Source organism: Salmo salar, chromosome ssa17, assembly GCF_905237065.1.
Source record: "Salmo salar chromosome ssa17, Ssal_v3.1, whole genome shotgun sequence".
Taxonomy (NCBI): Eukaryota; Metazoa; Chordata; class Actinopteri; order Salmoniformes; family Salmonidae; genus Salmo; species Salmo salar.
The window spans coordinates 69,860,935-69,874,821 of NC_059458.1; the positions used below are offsets into that span (position 1 = coordinate 69,860,935).

The 13,887-nt window shown below is 45.4% G+C and overlaps 1 long non-coding RNA gene across 2 annotated transcripts in view; it reads right to left on the reverse strand.

The window, feature by feature from the left end:
* Positions 1-912: 912 nt before the first annotated feature.
* LOC106609606 (uncharacterized) overlaps positions 913-13,887 on the reverse strand; it is a 59,012-nt gene continuing 46,037 nt past the window's right edge. The window contains exons 2-4 of one of the 2 annotated variants that reach the window (XR_006760175.1): positions 2,306-2,429; positions 2,106-2,205; positions 913-1,543 (exon numbers count right to left, since the gene is read on the reverse strand). This is a non-coding gene — a long non-coding RNA (uncharacterized lncRNA). Of the gene's footprint in view, positions 1,544-2,105; positions 2,206-2,305; positions 2,905-13,887 lie in introns of those variants that run through there. The other variant, XR_001329717.2, reaches the window with a different exon arrangement.

Below are 13,887 nucleotides of genomic sequence, written 5' to 3' on the forward strand. Positions count from 1 at the left end.
CAGCTAGGATTACAATCACCTCACTGTCACCTTATGAGCAATCATTTACATTGTTACATCATTTCATCATCATAACAACTTTACCTGGCGAAGCACCATCATCCCGAGCATCGGGGAGCACGAGGAGTGGAGCTTGGAGCAAGAACCACAAAATAACAAATAACAGCCTACAACCCTGAACGTAGGGTGAACTACCTTCAGGACGGACGCCACTAGGGGCTAACTTCAACCAGAGATCCGCAGCTCAGTTTGGACCGACAGCTCAGACATTTGTAGTTTGGACCTACAGCTCAGACATTTGTAGTTTGGACCTACAGCTCAGACATTTGTAGTTTGGACCTACAGCTCAGACATTTGTAGTTTGGACCTACAGCTCAGACATTTGTAGTTTGGACCTACAGCTCAGACATTTGTAGTTTGGACCTACAGCTCAGACATTTGTAGTTTGGACCGACAGCTCAGACATTTGTAGTTTGGACCGACAGCTCAGACATTTGTTGTTTGGACCGACAGCTCAGACGTTTCTAGTTTGGACCGACAGCTCAGACGTTTGTAGTTTGGACAGACAGCTCAGACATTTGTAGTTTGGACCGACAGCTCAGACGTTTGTAGTTTGTAGTTTGTTCCATCGACTCTCTACACCGTTCATGTTTATCTATCTGGCAACAAGGCAGTTAGCCTTCATTTCACTTTTTAATCACCATGCACTCATTACCAAATGCAAATGAGAGGAAGACATTATTCTCATCATCTGAGTACTGTAACTACAGGACTGTGTGCTGGTAGGGAGATGGGTTTGGATTGAATTTAATTGGATTGGTGTCTCATTGGCTTCCCATTGGTTAATCTGTGAGAGAGAATGAAGATACATTTTGAATCTTCTTTGAGAAGATTGTACAAGAACTGTACAAGTGAAGAAGCATTTCCTATATTTTCCAATGGAAAAGTACACTTTTAAAACACAGAAAATGCATTTGATCTCTTGCTATAACATAGTGCAGTATAACATAACACTGATAATACAAGTGATAAGGCATTCCTATTATGAGGTAATCAGCCACAGTGTCTGAATCATATGTAATAGTACCAGTAATGTACAGGCTACATTTACCCCCATTTCCCTCCCTCCCCCATTCTATGAAGTGAAGCTACCTGATTCCATACAACAGCAGGAGGATATAGAGCCCCACAGGGTATCTGTCATTACATGCAGTTCTATCCCCTTCCCACAGACACACTACGGTGGCTGTGTTGCTGCCACACCACCACGACCGCCCCCATGCTGTCAAAGTCGCTCACTTTTGAATGTCCATTTGTGTCCTCCACTCTGCAGTCTTGCTCCATTTCCTGTGCAGCCAGAGTAGACAGAGTCCAGGGAGCTGCTCCATGTATTATTGTCTTTGTCCTCCAGTCCTCTTGATGTTGGACCACCAGAGGTGGGTCAGCCATCTTCCCCCGGACCACCCACTGCTTCTGTTTTGTTCCAACCACTCTGTTAGTGGCCTTTGACCTCCCTCTGCTGCTGGCCTTTGACCTCCCTCTGCTGCTGAGGAGAGGCACACACAGGCAGGCAGGCAGGCATTTACACACGCACACACCAAAGTCATTGACTTTACTGTACTGTGGGTTCATGCACACGCGCACACAAGGACACACTACTATGATAGACACACACACACACCCCATGTGCCATGTCTACTTGCTCCTCTAGCTCTGTACATGATAAGGAAAGAAAAGCCCATAGAAGTATTGATGTTTCTAACCTATTTTCCCTGTAGCTCAGGTTGCCTACTCTGTGCATCCGTAGCTCCTCTTTGGGGGACTCTGGCATGTAAAGCATGAGGATATGTGTAGGGAAGTCTTCTAAAAGAGAGTGAGAGGCTGCATCTGAAATGACCCCCTATTCCCTACACAGTGCACTCCCTTTGACCAGAGACACAAGTAGTGCACTGCACAGGGAAGAAGAGGGTGTATTTTCAGACCTAGTCTGAGACAGAATGAGGACAGGGACTTGAAGCTGAACTGCTTGGCTCTCTGACAGATGTTATTGTCGTTGCAGAGAAATGCCCTCATTCCCGGCGACGGCGCTACGGCGAAGTAATTACCGGAGTGTCAGATCCGCTCCAAAGCAGCGCCAGCACCAGCGCCACTGCTGTGACATTTTCCCTCCCGGGCAAGAACAATACCGAAAGGCATATCCCTTGGCTGGCATAACAGAGAGAAGAAGAGAGAGAATGCATCAAATTAAAACATGACTTATCACTGGGGCTCATTAGGAAAAAAGCGTTGTGAAGAAATGACCTACCTTTTGCATCGTTTAATTGGCTCAACCTGTGTCCTCACCCTTTTGTTTTCCCATAACTTCACGCTGACGCCCCGCGGGCCAATCGAGTGATAGGGGGACGTTACGTAACGCGACAAGAAGCAGACTGTGAGGAATAATGAAGAAATAAGAAAAGCAACAGGGAATGACAACGACCCAACAGGCTCTTTTCTTTCTCTTACTCTGATTGTGTAGAAATGTAGACAGGGATGTAGACAGGGTGACATGCACGTCTCAAATGTCTAAATGTAGCCATTATCCTACAATGATTACCAAACGTCATATCACTGAATAAAGGAAAGGAGGACTGTTTGCCATGCAGCTTTAATTATTGTGGAGCTCATTTAATGTGCTGGGAGCCTACTGCGTTGACGCAGCCACAGAGAGAGAACATTGAGCGAAGAGATCATCTTTACGATAGCAGTTGTTGTTCTCTCTCGCTGTTTCCGTTGGTCATCCATTAACATGAAAGGCAATGCATCAAATCATTTTCTCTACAAAATGTTTGTTGTTTTTTGTGACACAGATTAGGATAATATGACTTGCTTGTGTGTGTGTGTGAGTGTGAGTGTGAGTGTGAGAGTGAGAGTGTGTGTGAGAGTGTGTGTGAGAGTGAGTGTGTGTGTAGTGTGTAGTGTGTGAGAGTGAGTGTGAGAGTGTGTGTGAGAGTGAGAGTATGTGTGAGAGTGTGTGTGAGAGTGTGTGTGTGTGAGAGTGAGAGTGTGTGTGAGAGTGAGAGTGTGTGTGAGAGTGAGAGTGTGTGTGAGAGTGTGTGTGAGAGTGAGAGTGTGTGTGAGAGCGAGAGTGAGAGTGTGTGTGAGAGTGAGTGAGTGTGTGAGAGTGTGTGTGAGAGAGTGTGTGAGAGTGTGTGTGAGAGTGAGAGTGTGAGTGAGAGTGTGTGTGAGAGTGTGTGTGAGAGTGAGTGAGTGTGTGAGAGTGTGTGTGAGAGTGAGTGTGTGAGAGTGTGTGTGAGAGTGTGTGTGAGAGTGTGTGTGAGAGTGAGTGTGTGAGAGTGTGTGTGAGAGTGTGTGTGAGAGTGAGAGTGTGTGTGAGAGTGTGTGTGAGAGTGAGTGTGTGTGAGAGTGTGTGTGAGAGTGTGTGTGAGAGTGAGTGAGTGTGAGTAACACTTATTATTCTGGAGTTTGTTGTTGCCAATCTACGGTAAACCAACAGTGCTACAGAGGTCTGGGGCATCTGCTGTTATCAAAACTGTGGGGGTGGTGTCAATTATAAGCATATGATTTGTCAATACGCACCCACACATGCACGCACACACGTACACACACACATCCTCTGGCCTTGGGCCTTCAGCGCAAAATGAGTGTGTGTGTGGGTGGTTGGGTGTGGGTATTGGTGCGTGCGCGCATTTGTTTGTGTGTGTGTGTGTGTGTGTGTGTGTGTGTGTGTGTGTGTGTGTGTGTGTGTGTGTGTGTGTGTGTGTGTGTGTGTGTGTGTGTGTGTGTGTGTGTTTGTGTGTGTGTGTGTGTGTGTGCGTGTGTGTGTTTGCACATATGCGTGCATGTGTGTCTGTCACCAGACCATTTGTTTACTGTGTGTGTGTGTGGTGTTGACAAGGGCTTCCAGACATAGGGCAGGTGTGTAAGCACCGTTCAGAGACACCTGAAACCCCATAAAGGGGGTCGCGTTCATCCTAGCAACAGCCTCGTTGAAGGGTAAGGTGAACTTGTTGGTAAAACATCTGCCTCCGGGCGTTGGTAGTCTTTCAGAAGGTGTACTTAGTCTATCCTTAAAGTGATACTGCGAGACATCTAACTTCCTGCACACTGCAAGCAGAGACATATACATCTGACAAAACAAAACATCAACTGTCAGAATCTGTAGTATCCCATTAACGGTAACACTTAATGTGATGGGAACCTGAGAGCTTCAGTCCACATTCTGAACTCATACACAACACGTTCAGAAGTAGTACCACATCCTGAACTCATACACAACACGTTCAGAAGTAGTGCCACATCCTGAACTCATACACAACACGTTCAGAAGTAGTGCCACATCCTGAACTCATACACAACACGTTCAGAAGTAGTGCCACATCCTGAACTCATACACAACACGTTCAGAAGTAGTACCACATCCTGAACTCATACACAACACGTTCAGAAGTAGTGCCACATCCTGAACTCATACACAACACGTTCAGAAGTAGTACGACATCCTGAACTCATACACAACACGTTCAGAAGTAGTGCCACATCCTGAACTCATACATAACACGTTCAGAAGTAGTACCACATCCTGAACTCATACACAACATGTTCAGAAGTAGTGCCACATCCTGAACTCATACATAACACGTTCAGAAGTAGTACCACATCCTGAACTCATACACAACACGTTCAGAAGTAGTGCCACATCCTGAACTCATACACAACACGTTCATAAGTCGTGACACAAGGTAACAGGTGTATCCCCTTAAGGTAATGTTCATTTCCTGAATATAAATGCATTAAGTATGAATGGTTATGAATGTGTTATGAATGTGTTTTAGGGGTTATAAGTACCCATCTTTAATGAGCTCCTTCACTTGGGGAAACACCCATATAAATAAGTGAATTGATCATTGTATACTTTATCAAAGTTGTTTCTTTTGGCTAGTTAAATCCCTCGTAATAAATATTCCCCCCCAAAAAGACATCTTGTCTTAAATAGAGACACATTTTACTTTTTTATTTAACCTTTATTTAACTAGGCAACGACGGCCTAGGAACCGTGGGTTAACTGCCTTGTTCAGGGGCAGAACGACAGATTTTTACCTTGTCAGCTCAGGGATTCAATCTAGCAACCTTTTCGTCACTGGCCCAATGCTCTAACCACTAGGCTACCTGCCGCCCCAAATGGATTTTATTTATACATTTCCACTGAAACCACTTCTACCAGAGCCCAGAGAGGCCAGAAAAGACAATTCTATTCTGTTAACTTCTTTAAATCCATTTGTCATGATACATTAACAGTATATTGCATTACCAGGTCCATGTACGACTAGAGGGATATCTGTCCATCAGTTTGTCAAACAGTTTGTCAAACTGATAACAATCAATAGATAGTACTCCCTGAGCAGTCAACAGCGGTCATCAAGCCACATATAATTGAACATAATATCGGTCGCCCTGTGCTTCTGACTTCATTGTAAAACACATTACCGGTTTATACGTCAGATAAGATTGATGTATTTATCCTTTTGATGCTGCTGCATCTGAATTCAAAATAACATTTTGATATTTCACAACTGTTACTTTGTTAATCACTCGTATTTCAAAAATAATGTTATTTCTCTATAAATGACCAGGGTAAATTTAAACCCTAACCTATCCCTATGGGTAAAGGATGGTGAATTACTTGGTGGTATGACGTGTTGTCCTGTAGGATGTTTTGAAGGGCTGGGAGAGAGCTAGTAAGGCAAGTCCCGCCGTGGGCAAAAGGAATCGCGTTCCACCTCAGAATACTCATCCTCTCTTTTCAGGAGGTGGATTTTGCAATCAACAGAAATGCTCTCTGAGTCTGAGCCCCCGTCACACGCAAGTGCACGCATGCAGGCTCTCTCTCTCTCTCTCTCTCTCTCTCACACACACACACACACTCCTCCCCCCTTCCTCCACAGACACACTGGTAGTGCGAGTACAGTGTATAGAGAATGAGTCAGGGATTAGGGAGACGGCCTGTCCCCTGTCATAACACTGGGTCTCTGAAGATAAACAGACTGCCGTCCTAACACTGAGGAACATTAGACACCGCTCTCATTGCCTCTTTTTCAATTCACACATTTCAATTCACATTGCTGTAATGTGAACGAAGCGGAGGTATCGTCTCTGTAAATACGATGGGGGTGGGGTGGGGTGCGTGCGTGCGTGCGTGCGTGCGTGCGTGCGTGTGTGCATGTGTGTGTGAGTATGCATGTGTGTATGTCTGTGGAAATGCTTCTTATCCAAACACGTTATCAGGTGAATAGGTCTTGGTTAACACTGGTTGACACTGGCTAGGAATGACACTTGACCTCTCAAACACCTATTATTCAATGTTCCATCTTACAAGGACATGTCAACAACATATCAGTAGTTAACGCATTGCTCAAAATCGACGTTCCTACGCACGTAACCTATTACCCTGGCTTTGTTTACAGCACGTTTACCTTAATAAAACCATAAATCAAATCAAATCAAATCAAATGTATTTATATAGCCCTTCTTACATCAGCTGATATCTGAAAGTACTGTACAGAAACCCAGCCTAAAACCCCAAACAGCAAGCAATGCAGGTGTAGAAGCACGGTGGCTAGGAAAAACTCCCTAGAAAGGCCAAAACCTAGGAAGAAACCTAGAGAGGAATCAGGCTATGAGGGGTGGCCAGTCCTCTTCTGGCTGTGCTGGGTGGAGATTATAACAGAACATGGCCAAGATGTTCAAATGTTCATAAATGACCAGCATGGTCAAATAATAATAATCACAGTGGTTGTCGAGGGTGCAACAGGTCAGCACCTCAGGAATACATTTCAGTTGGCATTTCAGACCCGATCATTGAGAGTATCTCTACCACTCCTGCTGTCTCTAGAGAGTTGAAAACAGCAGGTCTGGGACAGGTAGCACGTCCGGTGAACAGGTCAGGGTTCCATAGCCGCAGGCAGAACAGTTGAAACTGGAGCAGCAGCACGGCCAGGTGGACTGGGGACAGCAAGGAGTCATCATGCCAGGTAGTCCTGAGGCATGGTCCTAGGGCTCAGGTCCTCCGAGAGAGAGAGAGAGAGAAAGAAAGAAAGAAAGAAAGAAAGAAAGAAAGAAAGAAAGAAAGAAAGAAAGAAAGAAACTACTGCAGCATAAATACCGGAGGGTGGGACAGGAGGGGTCAGGAGACACTGTGGCCCCATCCGATGATACCCCCAGACAGGGCCAAACAGGCAGGATATAACCCCACCTACTTTGCCAAAGCACAGCCCCCACACGACTAGAGGGATATCTTCAACCACCAACTTACTATCCTGAGACAAGGCTGAGTATAGCCCACAAAAATCTCCGCCACGGCACAACCCAAGGGGGGGCGCCAACCCAGACAGGAAGACCTGGTCAGTGACGCAACCCACTCAAGTGACGCACCCTTCCTAGGGACGGCATGGAAGAGCACCAGTAAGCCAGTGGCTCGGCCCCTGTAATAGGGTTAGAGGCAGAGAATCCCAGTGGAGAGAGGGGAACTGGCCAGGCAGAGACAGCAAGGGCGGTTCGTTGCTCCAGTGCCTTTCCGTTCACTTTCACACTCCTGAGCCAGACTACACTCAATCATGGGACCTACTGAAGAGATGAGTCTTCAATAAAGACTTAAAGGTTGAGACCGAATCTGTGTCTCTCACATGGGTAGGCAGACCATTCCATAAAAATGAAGCGCTATAGGAGAAAGCCCTGCCTCCAGCTGTTTGCTTAGAAATTCTAGGGACAATTAGGAGGCCTGCGTCTTGTGACCATAGCGTACATGTAGGTATGTACGGCAGGACCAAATCGGAAAGATAGGTAGGAGCAAGCCCATGTAATGCTTTGTAGGCTAGCAGTAAAACCTTGAAATTAGCCCTTGCCTTAACAGGAAGCCAGTGTAGGGAGGCTAGGACTGGAGTAATATGATCAAATTCTTTGGTTCTAGTCAGGATTCTAGCAGCCGTATTTAGCACTAACTGAAGTTTATTTAGTGCTTTATCCGGGTAGCTGGAAAGTAGAGCATTGCAGTAGTTTAACCTAGAAGTGACAAAAGCATCGCAAAGTTTTTTTGCATCATTTTTGGACAGAACATTTCTGATTTTTGCAATGTTACGTAGATGGAAAAAAGCTGTCCTTGAAACAGTCTTGATATGTTTGTCAAAAGAGAGATCAGGGTCCAGAGTAACGCCGAGGTCTTTCACAGTTTTATTTGAGACGACTGTACAACCATCAAGATGAATTGTCAGATTCAACAGAAGATCTCTTTGTTTCTTGGGACCTAGAACAAGAATCTCTGTTTTGTCCGAGTTTAAAAGTAGAAAGTTTGCAGCCATCCACTTCCTTATGTCTGAAACACAGGCTTCTAGCGAGGGCAATTTTGGGGCTTCACCATGTTTCATTGAAATGTACAGCTGTGTGTCATCCGCATAGCAGTGAAATGTAACATTATGTTTTCGAATTACATCCCCAAGAGGTAAAATATATAGTGAAAACAATAGTGGTCCTAAAACGGAACCTTGAGGAACACCGAAATTTACAGTTGATTTGTCAGAGGACAAACCATTCACAGAGACAAACTGATATCTTTCCGACAGATAAGATCTAAACCAGGCCAGAACTTGTCCGAGTAGACCAATTTGGGTTTCCAATCTCTCCAAAAGAATGTGGTGATCGATGGTATCAAAAGCAGCACTAAGGTCTAGGAGCACGAGGACAGATGCAGAGCCTCGGTCTGACGCCATTAAATGGTCATTTACCACCTTCACAAGTGCAGTCTCAGTGCTATGATGAAGTCTAAAACCAGACTGAAGCGTTTCGTATACATTGTTTGTCTTCAGGAAGGCAGTGAGTTGCTGCGCAACAGCTTTTTCAAAACATTTTGAGAGGAATGGAAGATTCGATATAGGCCGATAGTTTTTAAAATATTTTCTGGGTCAAGGTTTGGCTTTTTCAAAAGAAGGCTTTATTACTGCCACTTTTAATGAGTTTGGTACCCATCCGGTAGATAGAGAGCCGTTTATTATGTTCAACATAGGAGGGCCAAGCACAGGAAGGAGCTCTTTCAGTAGTTTAGTTGGAATAGGGTCCAGTATGCAGCTTGAAGTTTTAGAGGCCATGATTATTTTCATCACTGTGTCAAGAGATATAGTTCTAAAACACTTGAGTGTCTCCCTTGATCCTAGGTCCTGGCAGAGTTGTGCACACTCAGGACAACGGAGCTTTGGAGGAATACGCAGATTTAAAGAGGAGTCCGTAATTTGCTTTCTAATGATCATGATCTTTTCCTCAAAGAAGTTCATGAATTTATTACTGCTGAAGTGAAAGCCATCCTCTCTTGGGGAATGCTGCTTTTTAGTTAGCTTGCGACAGTATCAAAAATAAATTTCGGATTGTTCTTATTTTCCTCAATTAAGTTGGAAAAATAGGATGATCGAGCAGCAGTGAGGGCTCTTCGATACTGCACGGTACTGTCTTTCCAAGCTAGTCAGAAAACTTCCAGTTTGGTGTGGCACCATTTCCGGTCCAATTTTCTGGAAGCTTGCTTCAGAGCTTGTGTATTTTCTGTATACCAGGGAGCTAGTTTCTTATGACAAATGTTTTTAGTTTTTAGGGGTGCAACTGCATCTAGGGTATTGCGCAAGGTTAAATTGAGTTCCTCAGTTAGGTGGTTAACTGATTTTTTGTCCTCTGACGTCCTTGGGTAGGCAGAGGGAGTTTGGAAGGGCATCAAGGAATCTTTGGGTTGTCTGAGAATTTATAGCACGACTTTTGATGCTCCTTGGTTGGGGTCTGAGCAGATTATTTGTTGAGATTGCAAATGTAATAAAATTGTGGTCCGATAGTCCAGGATTATGAGGAAAAACATTAAGATCCATAACATTTATTCCATGGGACAAAACTAGGTCCAGACTATGACTGTGGCAGTGAGTAGGTCCAGAGACATGTTGGACAAAACCCACTGAGTCGATGATGGCTCCGAAAGCCTTTTGGAGTGGGTCTGTGGACTTTTCCATGTGAATATTAAAGTCACCAAAAATGTGAATATTACCTGCTATGACTACAAGGTCCGATAGGAATTCAGGGAACTCAGTGAGGAACGCTGTATATGGCCCAGGAGGCCTGTAAACAGTAGCTATAAAAAGTGATTGAGTAGGCTGCATAGATTTCATAACTAGAAGCTCAAAAGACGAACACGTCGTTTTGGTTTTTGTAAATTGAAATTTGCTATCGTAGATGTTAGCAACACCTCCGCCTTTGCGGGATGGGTGGGGGATATGGTCACTAGTGTAACCAGGAGGTGAGGCCTCATTTAACACAGTAAATTCATCAGGCTTAAGCCATGTTTCAGTCAGGCCAATCACATCAAGATTGTGATCAGTGATTAGTTAATTGACTATAACTGCCTTTGAAGTGAGGGATCTAACATTAAGTAGCCCCATTTTGAGATGTGAGGTATCACGATCTCTTTCAATAATGGCAGGAATGGAGGAGGCCTTTATTCTAGTGAGATTGCTAAAGCGAACAACGCCATGTTTAGTTTTGCCCAACCTAGGTTGAGGCACAGACAGGGTCTCAATGGGGATAGCTGAGCTGACTACACTGACTGTGCTAGTGGCAGACTCCACTAAGCTGGCAGGTTGGCTAACAGCCTGCTGCCTGGCCTGCACTCTATTTCATTGTGGAGTTAGGGGAGTTAGAGCCCTGTCTATGTTCGTAGATAAGATGAGAGCACCCCTCCAGCTAGGATGGAGTCTGTCACTCCTCAACAGGCCAGGCTTGGTCCTGGGAGGAGGCCAGAGACAATTACTCGATGCTGACACATCTTTCTAGCTGATTTACACGCTGAAGCTATGTTGCGCTTGGTGACCTCTGACTGTTTCATCCTAACATCGTTGGTGCCGACGTGGATAGCAATATCTCAATACTGTCTACACTCGCCAGTTTTAGCCTTAGCCAGCACCATCTTCAGATTAGCCTTAACGTCGGTAGCCCTGTCCCCTGGTAAACAGTGTATGATCGCTGGATGTTTCGTTTTAAGTCTAATACTGCGGGTAATGGAGTCGCCAATGACTAGGGTTTTCAATTTGTCAGAGCTAATGGTGGGAAACTTCGGCGTCTCAGACCCCGTAACGGGAGGAGTAGAGACCAGAGAAGGCTCGGCCTCTTTAATAGGGAGAACCGGTTGAAAGTTTCTGTCGGCTGAATGAGCGACACCGGTTGAGCATTCCTACAGCATTTCCCTCCAGAAGCCATGAGAAAGTTGTCCGGCTGCGGGGACCTTGCGAGGGGATTTATACTAACGTTACTATCTGTACTTACTGGTGGCACAGACGCTGTTTCATCCTTTCCAACACTGAAATTACCCTTGCCTAATGATTGCGTCTGAAGCTGGGCTTGTAGCACAGTTATCCTCGCCGTAAGGCGATTGTTCTCCTGTATATTATGAGTACAGCGACTGCAATTAGAAGGCATCATGTTAATGTTACTACTTAGCTTAGGCTGTTGGAGGTCCTGTAGAACCATGTCCAGATAAAACATCTGGAGTGAAAAAGTTGAATGAAAAAAAGTTGAGTGAGTGAAAAACTAAAAATATAAACGGTAATTAAAAAAACCGTAAAGTCCTTGACATGACATGAGTTCAAATCACTCCGCTCGCAGCAAGAGATAGATAGAGCGAATCTGTCTTCCCCAGATGAGTGCAAGCCGCCCAGATAAAAAGCAGGGATTCAGATAGTCAGTTTGTCTGATAATAAATGAACGAATTGGAGACGAATTAAGGCATGTAAAGTTGGGAAAGAGTCTATAAATATAAGGTGTCAGCCCTTTTAGAGAGGGGGTAAAGAGACAGGGAAGACGACTGCTCTCCAGAGTCATTAGAGGGGGTGATGTTGTGGGGTGATCTGGCTGTGCTTGTGTCTTGTTGCGTCTGTACCCTGTCTACTGCAGTATCACCAGGTGGTTATTATAGCTGTAGAACAACACTCAGCGTGGGCAAGGAGACAGGGGGGAAGGGGGAGGAGAGGGGGGAAGAGTGGAGGAGAAGGGGGGAGGGGGGAGGAGAGAGGGAGGGAGGGGGTGGAGAGTGGGGAGGGTGGGAAAGAGGAGGGAGGGGGAGGAGAGAGGGGAGGGCGGAGGAGAGAGGGGGAGGGAAGAGGAGAGGGGGGAGGAGAGATGGGGGAGGGGGGAGGGTCAGGAAGGAGGAAAGAGAGAGAACAGAGAGAGACAGGGAGGCTACTGTCTCCACACAAACTCCTGACAGACAGACAGCCAGCAACAGATCTGATCCTTCCTACAGCCAGCAACAGATCTGATCCCTCCTACAGCCAGCAACAGATCTAATCCTTCCTACAGCCAGAAACAGATCTGATCCTTCCTACAGCCAGCAACAGATCTGATCCCATCCTACAGCCAGCAACAGAGCTGATCCTTCCTACAGCCAGCAACAGGTCTGATCCTTCCTACAGCCAGCAACAGATCTGATCCTTCCTACAGCCAGCAACAAATCTGATCCTTCCTACTGCCAGCAACAGCTCTGGTCCTTCCTACAGCCAGCAACAGTTCTGATCCCTCCTACAGCCAGCAACAGAGCTGATCCTTCCTACAGCCAGCAACAGATCTGATCCTTCCTACAGCCAGCAACAAATCTGATCCTTCCTACAGCCAGCAACAGATCTGATCCTTCCTACAGCCAGCAACAGATCTGATCCTTCCTACAGCCAGCAACAGATCTCAGGGCTTGTCTTCACTTCTTCCACTCCCAGTGCAACAAGCTCCGCTTTGCTCTTGGTACATTTTTCTATTAAATGAACCAGCATGTGTTTGACCGAGCCCTTTTTGCAAACACAACTTCTCTCACTCAAGGGAAATATGGAAAGAAATGAGCTGATATGTTTCTTGTAAAGCAAGGTGACTGGTATTGTAACACCTTAGAGGTTAGACTATGTTAACACTGATGTTGTTTCAGTGTGTTAGCTCACTGTTCTATGTGAGAATAACTTCCATAGCTTCTTCCACAGCTACTCTTGTCTCAATTTGCACTCTCTTTGATAGCGTCTGTGTCAGAATAAATAATTGAATATGCCTCGTTGGCGGGGTAAATGGCAGAATAACAATATGAACACTCTAGACAATCATGTAATATCTGTACTTCCAGCTCTGCGAGCAAACAATACACTGTGTTGGTTAAAATCAATGCTCATGGGTGTTGTCTTCTATTGGTCTGAGTTCTCTGGGTACTGACACACCTTCACACAGGAAGGAACGATAGAGAGAGAGAGGGGAGGAGAAGGAAGATAGAGAAGACATGTAGAGGGGAAGTGAGAGAAGACAGGTAGAGATATAAGACAAGAGATAGAGAGAGACAGAGACAGAGAGAGAGAGAGAGACGGAGAGAGAGACAGAGAGAGCGAGACAGAGAGAAAGAAAGTGAGAGAGGGTGTTGTGACTATAAGCAAAAACATTGACTTGTTTTCATCAACGGTGAAAAGAAGTCTCTGTGGTTTTGTCAGTAGTACTCTCCTCTGTGACGATAATCTAATTCTGCACAAGTTGCAGGCGAGTTGTAACTAACGCGGCTTTCAGTTTAAATCAGATCAGGCACAATCACACACATGCAAGGCAAGGGCACACACCCTTACACCCTTACACACTCCCCCATCCTCTTTTTCACCGTTCTGCCTCTCTGTCTCGCCCAGTGTAGTGCAGCAGCTGCTTTTGTTGTTAGGGATTTAGAATTTCATCTGCATGGTCATCCTCTCTTTTTTCTCTGGTCTGTTCCTCTCTTCCATCTGTGCATTCACACATAGATCAGGAGATTAAAAGGTGGGTGGGGGGATGTGGGGTGTGGGGGTGTGACATCTGTACACT